The following is a 10,294-nucleotide window of genomic DNA, read 5'->3' as shown; positions in this document are numbered from 1 at the left end:
TGTTTTAGGTGATAATTTGTTGTTCTATTGGAGAATTACAAGTTCCTTGCATTAAATTTCAGATTCACCATTTTTTTCTTCTTGCATCTTTAGTTTTCATTTAATATTTCTACCCATTTGCTTCTTATTACATCTTGAGGTAATAATATCTATTCGTTGTTGCATAATTAACATAAAAATCATCATACACTTATTTCTATATCAAGTGTGTGCTCTTCATTGTTTAGATTATTTTAGTTTGCTTCTAGAGTTGAATTCGTGTATCTTGTTTCTTTAGGAATTCTTTGTTATCTCTAATTAAAATTGAGTACATAGTGATAATTAATTGTTGTTTGAATTGGCCTTTTTCTATAAAGTTAAAAAAGATTGCTCGAGTGGTAAAAAAGCAAGAGAGTGTGAGTTTAAAAGAGGGTAAAAAGTAAAATTGAGTGAAACACGAGTGCCCATACTACGAGAGTAAACACGTGAGAAAGTGATTTGTGGGATTGCAATCTATTTTGTTTGTCATTAAAATTTCATATTTGAACATGGAGCCACAAGGGAGTGAAAGAAAATCAAAAGATCAAGAATTCATCGTCAAAGCAATGCAACAACAATTTGAGAGGATTCAACTAGCTATTGGCAACATGAATGAGAAACTAGAGAAACAACAAAGTGAGTTAAATTCCTTGAGAGGGGAAGCTTCCCAAACCAATCCAAGGGCAAGAAGACTTCCAACACCACCTTTTGATGAGGAAGTGGAGGAAGAATTTGATGACCGAGCTACTTTGGTCAATAAATGTCGAAATTATGGTAAGGGTTGAAACGATCTTTATAAAAACATTGGGAGCATCAAAATAAAAATCCCATCGTTTCTAGGCAATAATGATCCGAATGCTTATCTTGAATGGGAGCGCAAGGTGGAGCTTATTTTTGAGTGCCACAATTATTTGAAGGAGAAAAAGATAAAGGTTGCGGCCGTGGAGTTTGGAGAATATGCCATTGTGTGGTGGGATCATCTCATCACAAGTAAAAGGAGAAATGCAAAGAGACCTATTTCCACTTGGGCCGAAATGAAGACTATCATGAGAAGGCGCTTTGTTCCTACTCACTACTATAGGGACTTACGTCAAAAATTACAAGACCTTATACAAGGGAACAAGAGTGTAGAAAACTACTACAAAGAGATGGAGGTAGCCATGATAAGGGCCAATATTGAGGAGGATAGGGAAGCTACTACGGCAAGGTTCTTAAATGGCCTTAACAAAGACATAGCCAACATTGTATAGCTTCAACATTATGTGGAGATTGATGATATGGTGCACATGGCTATAAACATTGAAAGAAAATTAAAGCGAAAGGGGAACGTTCACAAGGCAAACCAACACTTATTCGGCCCAAAATTCCAATTGGAGGTCGAACTGTAGGGGAGATAACAAGGCTGTCCAATTCAAAATAGATGACAAAATCAAGCCAAAAGATGCTAATGATAATAAAAACAAAGGTATTTTTAACTCCCAAACTCCTAGGAATAGAGATATCAAGTGTTTCAGATGCTTGGGTTTTGGTCATATTTTTGAGTGCCACAACTATTCGGAGAAGAAAAAGATAAAGCTTACGGCCGTGGAGTTTGGAGAGTATGCCATTGTGTGGTGGGATCAACTCATCACAAGTAAAAGGAGAAATGGAGAGAGATCTATTTCCACTTGGGCCGAAATGAAGGCTATCATGAGAAGGCGCTCTTTTCCTATTCACTACTATAGGTACTTACAACAGAAATTGTAAGGCCTTATACAAGGGAACAAGAGTGCAGAAGACTACTACAAAGAGATGGAGATAGTCATGATAAGGGCTAATATTGAAGAGGATAGGGAAGCTACTATGGCTTAGATGTATTTGAGTGTTTTTGGCCTTGTTTGCATCACACCTGCTGTTATTTCTCTTTTATTTATCTCATATAACATTCAAGTACATTTAAAATTTAAAAGAGAAACTCGTTTCAAGGCTATTTGTTTGGTTGAGATTGTTTGTGTAATTTTTGAGGCTGTTTGGAAACAACTCACTTCCATTGAGTCTGTTTTCATCCAAAACTGTTTGTTTCACTTAATTTGAGTGTTTTGGGTGATAATTTGTGGTTCTATTAGAGAATTACAAGTTTCGTGAATTAAATTCCATATTCACTATTTTTTTTCTTGCATCTTTTGTTTTCATTTAATATTTCTGCACACTTGCTTCTTATTACATCTTGAGGTAATAATGTTGTTTTGTTGTTGCCTAATTAACATAAAAATCATCATACACTTATTTCTACATCAAGTGTGTGCTCTTCATTGTTTAAAATGTTCTAGTTTGCTTATGGAGTTGAATTCGTGTATCTTGTTTCTTCAGAAGTTCTTTGTTATCTCTAATTAAAATTGAGTACATAGTGATAATTAATTTTTGTTTGAATTGACTCTTTTGTATAGAGTTATAAAATATTGCTTGAGTGGTAAAAAGCAAGAGAGTGTGAGCTCAAAAGAGGGTAAAAGCCAAAATTGAGTGAAACACGAGTTCCCATACTACGAGACTGTACACGTGAGGGAGTGATTTGTGAGGTTGCAATCTATTTTGTTTGTCATTAAAATTTCAGATTTGAAGATGGAGCCACAAGGGAGTGAAAGAACATCAAATTATCAAGAATTCATCCTCAAAGCAATGCAACAACAATTTGAGAGGATTCAACTAGCTATTGGCAACATGAATGAGAAACTAGAGAAACAATAACGTGAGTTAAATTCCATGAGAGGGAAAGCTTCCCAAACCAATCCAGGGGTAAGAAGATTTCCAACACAACCTTTTAATGAGGAAGTGGAGGACGAATTTGTTGACCAGGCTACTTTGGTCAATGAAGATCGAGAATATGGTAGGGGTCGAAACGATCCTGATAAAAAAATTGGTAGCATCAAAATGAAAATCCCATCGTTTCTAGGCAAGAATGATCCGAATGCTTATCTTGTATTGAAGCGCAAGGCGGAGCTTATTTTTGAGTGCTACAATTATTCAGAGGAGAAAAAGATAAAGCTTGCGGCTGTGGAGTTTGGAGAGTATGCCATTGTGTGGTGGGATCAATTCATCAAAAAGTAAAAGGAGAAATGAAGAGAGACCTATTTCCACTTGGGCCGAAATGAAGGCTATCATGAGAAGGCGCTTTGTTCTTACTCACTACTATAGGGACTTACATCAAAGATTGCAAGGCCTTATACAAGAGAACAAGAGTGTAGAAGATTACTACAAAGAGATGGAGAGCCATGATAAGGGCTAATATTGAAGAGGATAGGGAAGCTACTACGGCAAGGTTCTTAAATGGCCTTAACAAAGACATAGCCAACATTGTATAGCTTCAACATTATGTGGAGATTGATGATATGGTGCACATGGCTATAAAGATTGAAAGAAAATTAAAGCGAAAGGGGAACGTTCACAAGGCAAACCAACACTTATTCGGCCCAAAATTCCAATTGGAGGTTGAACTGTAGGGGAGATAACAAGGCTGTCCAATTCAAAATAGATGACAAAATCAAGCCAAAAGATGCTAATGATAATAAAAACAAAGGTATTTTTAACTCCCAAACTCCTAGGAATAGAGATATCAAGTGTTTCAGATGCTTAGGTTTTGGTCATATTGCATATCAATGCCCAAATAAGAGGGTAATGGTGATGCGTGGTGATGGTGTTGAAACGGATGATGAGAGTGATGTAGAGGATGAAATACTTTCTTTGGAGGATTGTAGTGATGGGGAAACGCCTATGGAAGGTAGATTGTTGGTTTCTAGGCGTGCTTTGAATACGCAAGTAAGTAATGATGATGAGGGAGTTAAGTTGCAAAGAGTGAACATTTTTCACTCTAGATGTCTAGTGAACGAAAAATTGTGTAGCATGATTATTGATGGGGGGGGTAGTTGTGTAAATGTGGCTAGTACCTTGTTTGTTGATAAACTGGGTTTGGAAGCTACATAACATCCTAAACCCTATAAACTGCAATGGCTTAACAATAGTGGGGAGGTGAGAGTTAATAAGCAAGTGAGGGTGCCTTTTACTATTGGGAAGTATTGTGATGAGGTGACATGTGATGTAGTTCCTATGCAAGCTAGTCATATTTTGTTGGGTAAACCATGGCAATGGGATAGGAGAGTGATGCATGATGGGTATCTCAATAGGTACATGGTAGAGAAAGAGAGCAAAAAGTATACTCTTCTTCCTTTAACCCCTAAACAAGTTTTTGTAGACCAAATGCAACTTGAAAAGTCTCATGATGAATTCTCACAAAGAGAGACCGAGAGAAAAAGAAAAGAAAAAGAAAAAGAGGAAAAAAAAAAGAGTGAGAGAAAATTAGAGTGGAAAAATGAAGATCAAAAGAAAAAGAAAGAGAGGTGCATTCGACTATAGAAAAGAATGAGGGAAAGAAAATGAGCTTTTATGCTAAAATAAGAGAAGTGAGAAAAGCTTTATATTCTAACAAGCCAATGATTGTACTCATTTACAAGGAAGCTTGTTTCTCAACTAACGAACTTGACCCTTCTTTGCCAAGTGTTGTGGTTGAAGTTTTGCAGGAATTTAGCAATGTCTTTCCCGATGATCTACCTCAAGGTTTACCACCTTAATGGGGGATTGAGCATCAAATTGACTTCATTTATTTGTACCGGTTATTTTCTATCACATTTATAGGCCATTTAATTAAAAAACATGCAGTTATACTTCCATTAAATGTGATGCACTCTCCGGTTTTCGTAGGGTGTTTGGGTGTGCAGTCCACTCATATGCACGAGCGGAGGAGAGTTGTTTGTGTGATGTGTGTTCACCCAATATGCCAAATGGGTTCCGTTGAAGACTCAAACCATAGTTTGCTAGGTGTTTGTACTTTGAGGTTGCGATTGGAACTGAATCCTTGGAATTAGTTCGTTACTGTGCCTTAGGAGGTAAGAATTGCAATACTCCCTTGATCACTTTTAATAAGTTTTCTATATGCATCTAAAAAGTGTATTTTGAATAAAATAGAAAACGATATGGTTTTAAATGAACTTAGGTGTGTGTGTGGGTTCATGATGTTTTGGTTAAATCAAAGGATATTTTCTTGATTGATTTTGTTGTTGATGCTATTTCATGTTTTAAGTTTAGGATTAAATCAATAAAAAGAAAGGAAATTTTAAATTAAAGAGAAAAAGAAAAATTAAAAAATAAATAGAAATAGGAAATTATAAATAATACAAATAGGGGAATTATAAATAATAAATTTGAGGTAATTAGTTAGAGAATCTTTCTGAAGAAGGGGGCATGACATGATCCTAAATGACTCCAATTTAATTCCAATGATACAATCTTGCATCAAGGAGGAATCCCGCAGATCTCGTCCTAAATAGGCAAGTGAGTTTAGAATCCATTTGTTTTCTAAATGGGATCGACTCAAACGGGAAAGTAAATTCTAATTTCTTAAATGGAAACACCCTGAACTAGAAAGTAAATTCCGATTTCCCACACGAGAACATCTTGAATAGAAAAGTAACTTCAACCTTGACTACCTTCCTAAATGGTATTATTCCAAAGACTAGACCAAGTTTGTCCAAAGGAAACTTGAGACCCAAGTGATGCTTTGTAATAGCTTGGATTTTTCCCAATTTGAACTCTTGTGTTTGGTATGATTGATTAAGTGTGCATATGTATAAAGGGAGATGTGATAAGATTAAGAACTAAGTTTCGAGTCAAATGGAGGGAAAATTATGAGATTGGAGTAGCCAGAATCCCTTAAGAAGAGCTTTTGCCTCAATAGGGAAAACCGCATTATCTACATCTGAGAATGCTTCTCAAGACTAGAACAACATTGTAGAAGGTAAGAAGACGCTTCGAGACTATGAGAAAGTAATTGAATTAACAATCAGGAGAGAAATCTCCCATGTAAGGGAGAAAATCAGAACCCCTAATTGACCCTTTGGGCTTGATTTATGTCCCGAGACCAAACTACTTGGAATTTGAGACTCAAATTCGGCTGAGAACTAGCCAATATATTAAGGAAAAAGTTTATGGAAAAATAAAAATGTCCATAGAAGAAAATGTGCAATAAATGAAGTCAAACCCCTGAGGCAAGCACATGGAGGACAATTTTGACCTTTTGGGTTCATTTGGGTCATAACTGGGCCAAATGGACAAGGATGAAGCCCAAACCAAAAAATATGTGATAGCTGCATTCTTGAAGAACATTTGAAGCACAAATTTTCCCAAAAATATTAAAAATTGAACAAGTTATGGAGTTTTGAAGTACGGTATAGGCATGGGCCTAGCTTTGTGTGCGGTTTGGACCTTTTAGGCCTTAAGTGGCCCAAATATGATCGTTTTGAGCCCAAATTTGGTTGGTAAGTAGCTGAAATCATGAAGAAAATTTGAAGGTAAAATGAACTAGAAAGTCATAAGATTCGAGAAGTTATGGCTGTTTGAAATGAAGGCATGTGCGTAAAGTGCAATTTTGGGCCTTATGGGATTATGTGGACCTAAGGCGGCCCAACCATATCGAATGGAGCCCAAATTTGGTATGGAAGCTCCTGGAAGGAGGATAAGACGTGAAAGGATCTAGATAAGATTAGAATACTCTAAAATTACTTAAAGGCTAAGAAAGGAAGAGATATGGATAAGGATGAAGCTTGAGGAGGTTTAAACAGCCAATCACGTTTTGCCACCTCTCCCATGCTTATCAACTTCCATGGACATCACTCCCATATAAATAGGGATGTGGGAAGAAGGGAAACCCATTATAGGGTTGAAAAAGGTTAAAAAGATTAAGAAGAGAGAGAAAGAGAAGAGGAAAAGGGAAGAAATCCAATAAAAGTGAGGGAAATTGATGGAATTTGGGAGTTTTTCCTTGAGGACACTCTTATCTAAATTGTGAGAGGAAGAGAGACGAAGGAAGAAAGAAAGGAGAAAAAGAAAGAAATAAGAGAAAAGGAGAGCGAAATCTCACAGCCAACGAAGGGAGAACCCGCGACCTTAAGGTGAGTTTTCTCTTTCATTTTAATTTCGTTTCTCTTGAAATTTTAAGGATGATTTTTAATTGATATTAGTATTTTTATATTTGATATTGCTCAAAAACATTCCGGAACTCTGCTAGATTTTCAAGAGAAAAAGTTTATAAATTAAGTCGAGATTCTGTCAGAGTTAAAGCAGCATGTCCGACAAGGTATGCAGTTTCAAGTTTTTTTTCATGAAAACTAATTTATCTATCATCATGATATTTTTAAGTGTAAAATAATGATAATTCTAAAGAAAGATGCTGCCAAAATATCGGTAGAAAATTGATGAAAATATAAGGGGAGATTCTGCTCGATTGAAAAGAGAAAATTGAAGTATTTATAAAGGGAGACTTTGCCAAAGTGACAAGAGAAATTTGAAGAAAAATGTAAGGGGAGACTCTTCCAAAATAGAGAGAGAGCTTAAGTTGATTGCACCGGACCTGAGTTTGTGGGTATTGTGATTGCATGACCTATGTAGTTTTCAAAGTGTTTTCAAAGTATTTTTAGTATAGTAAGTGGATATTGTGATTTCATGACCTATGTAGTTTTCAAGTGTTTTCATCATTTTTTTCTATGTATTTTCATATATAAAGTGCAAGTGTTTGTGAAAGTATTATTGTGTTTTAAGCATTATTTTGCCTATATATTTTCGGAAGTAATTTTAGTAAGTGTGCATCACTCGTTATTGAAGTGAGTTGTTCTAAAAACACTTGCATGATGTTAGGCTTCATTGTGCCCCTACATAATCGTTCTGTTTTCGGGTGTAGTAAGAAAGTGATAAGTGTGACTTCATACATAACTATTCTGTTTTTGGGTGTATGGGGAAGTGTTAAGTGTACATCACTCATTATCAAGGCGAACTGTTCCAAAAGCACTTGCATGATGCTAGGCTTCAGTGTGCCCCTACATAATCGTTCCGTTTTCGGGTGTAGTAAGAAAGTGATAAGTTTGACTTCATACATAACTGTTCTTTTTTTTGGGTGTATGGGGAAGTGTTAAGTGTTAAGTGTTAAGTGTTAAGTGTGTATCACTCATTATCGAGGCAAACTGTTCCAAAATCTCCTGCACGATGTTAGGCTTCAATGTACGCCTATATAACCGTTCTGTTTTCAGGTGTAGTGGCAAAATGATAAGTGTGAATGCATACATAACTATTATGTTTTTGGAGGTATGGAGAAGTGTTAAGTATTAAGTGTGTACCTATACAAGTATGGTAGTAGGAAGATGTGATCAGCCCCCCATAGCAGTGATAGAGCTCATTATACAATGTAGTGAAGTACATTTGTTCTCTGATTCTAAGACACGTAGCTTGTTATCCAATGTGGTGCACTGTACCAGTTGAGTGATCTGGTACATGGGAGAGTATAACTCATTGTATAACGTAGCAATGTGTTTTTGAATCGTGATTCTAATTTAGTTTTATACATGTGTTTTTCAGTGAAAGTGGATATGTTTTTGAGAAAGTATATAAGATATATATATTTTGATATGTGCGAAAATTATCTATATTACATGTATTAGTTGTGTGTCATAATATCTACTTACTAAGATAGTTATCTCACTCCCCCATCATTTTTCATATAGTGAGGATTCTGCTGCAAAATAGTAAGTGATACGGAAGAGAAGTTGAGAAGTTAGACTCTGAGATCGGGTTATCGGTTTGTACTTTTATATTATAAGATAAAAAAAACTTTAGAGCCTCATATATATGTATCTTATATACATATTTCAAGAGATGTAACACTTCTGGGTACTCTATATGTTAATTAAAGTTAATTCTTGTTATTTAATTTTGTATGAAGTGTAAGTATGCTCCAGACACGTCCTGTAAGAAACGGTGCCAGCCGCGACATGCTTAATGGGCTTGAAGAAATTACAAGGTAAAAGGAAAGGCCTAACTTTGGCCCAACCCTAAATGGCTTCAAGGCCATGTGGGCCATAGCCCAAAAAGATCGCACCCAAAGGAAGAAAGTCAGCCCATACCATGCCATGGGAAGACCAACACATATATATAGCATGCAGGCGTGTGGGGGAATAGATCTTATGCCTAATAGAATGCACAAAGGGGCTCATTTGTGCGGACAACTAATGCCGCTCGCGCACGCAAGTCGCACCCACACGCTCGCAGCAGCAAGCTTACGGGCATAGGACAACCGGGGATAACCTCTTTTTTGAGTCCAAGTTGGAGTCACTTCATCTTCTTTTTCCAAACTGATTCATATGCAGATTCCTATTCAAAGTTAATGCAAATTCAACACAAAAAGTAGCATGCAAAAAGCAAGTTTAATCCAAATGGTCTACATTTATAATACCCAGACCTGAAAAACAACTTGAGATAATTTTTTTTCCTTTAATTATTAATTTAAAATAATTGATTAATTTATTTTATTGTTATTTAAGTAAAATTTTAAGAAAAAATGAATTGGGGACTTGATTGAAAATAATTTTGGAAAAAATGGTGAAAATTTAGATTCCAAGAGTGTTTTTGAAAGAAAAATTAGAAACAGAAAGTCAAAGTGCAAATAGAGAAAGTTCGGCCGCGTAGGACCGCAATCATCAGCCTCGATGAACTGGAGCGCGCTGTATGGCGAGGTCCGATGACGTCGGTGCCACGCGGGAGGCCATGCTGGCAATCCACGTGCCCTGTAATCAGACGGCCCATGATCAATCCTGCACGCGTGGACGATCCGAATTCGTTTCCCCATTAGGTGCAATTAGACAGTTGAGATTAATTACAATGTGCAGGCCAAATTTGTTTTCTCATTAGGCGCAATTGGACGGACGAGATTGATCGCGATGGACGGCCCAGATCAACGCGGGATGATTATAAATACTTCACATCACACGGGAACCTAAACCCTAGCCACTATCTCCTGCCGGAGAAGAAGAACTAGACGCCGTAGAATGAGGCCAACCGCCGACTGCCGCAGCACCGGAGCCACTGCCAACTGTCAAAAAAGGTAAAAACCCCCCCTACCCACTTGGAAATCGATTTTAAGTATCCATGTGGCCAAATCGGAGCAAGAGGGATGGCGGGTGAGCCAGAAATCGTGGGTAAAGCTCAGCGAAGCCGCCACGGTTCAAACCTCAAAATCTCTCCAATGAGCCCCTACCCGATTTTCCTTTCATGTGATTTTTTGATCATTGTGTTCACCGTCTTTTTCTATGTAAGGTAGCCGAAGAAAGAACCTTAGTTGCGAAGGAGGACCAGTATAGCCGCCACATCCAGAGGTCCCCCCGCTGGTAGGTTTGGTTATTTTTGTGATTTCTCGGCCAACCGA

General features: G+C 37.0%; 1 long non-coding RNA gene and 1 pseudogene across 1 annotated transcript; both read left to right on the top strand.

The window, feature by feature from the left end:
* Window positions 1–317: 317 nt before the first annotated feature.
* On the top strand, window positions 318–5,058 carry LOC148240103 (uncharacterized; annotated as a pseudogene).
* A 1,370-nt stretch (window positions 5,059–6,428) lies between these two features.
* On the top strand, window positions 6,429–9,389 carry LOC148240102 (uncharacterized). The gene is made up of 3 exons (XR_015816297.1): window positions 6,429–6,995; window positions 7,112–7,180; window positions 8,598–9,389. It is a non-coding gene; the product is annotated as an uncharacterized LOC148240102 (long non-coding RNA).
* Window positions 9,390–10,294: the final 905 nt, after the last annotated feature.

The sequence above is a fragment of the Carica papaya genome, chromosome 9 (assembly GCF_054855325.1).
Source record: "Carica papaya isolate Zhongbai chromosome 9, ASM5485532v1, whole genome shotgun sequence".
In the NCBI taxonomy this organism is placed as follows: Eukaryota; Viridiplantae; Streptophyta; class Magnoliopsida; order Brassicales; family Caricaceae; genus Carica; species Carica papaya.
This window is presented reverse-complemented; position numbering and strand designations above follow the sequence as displayed.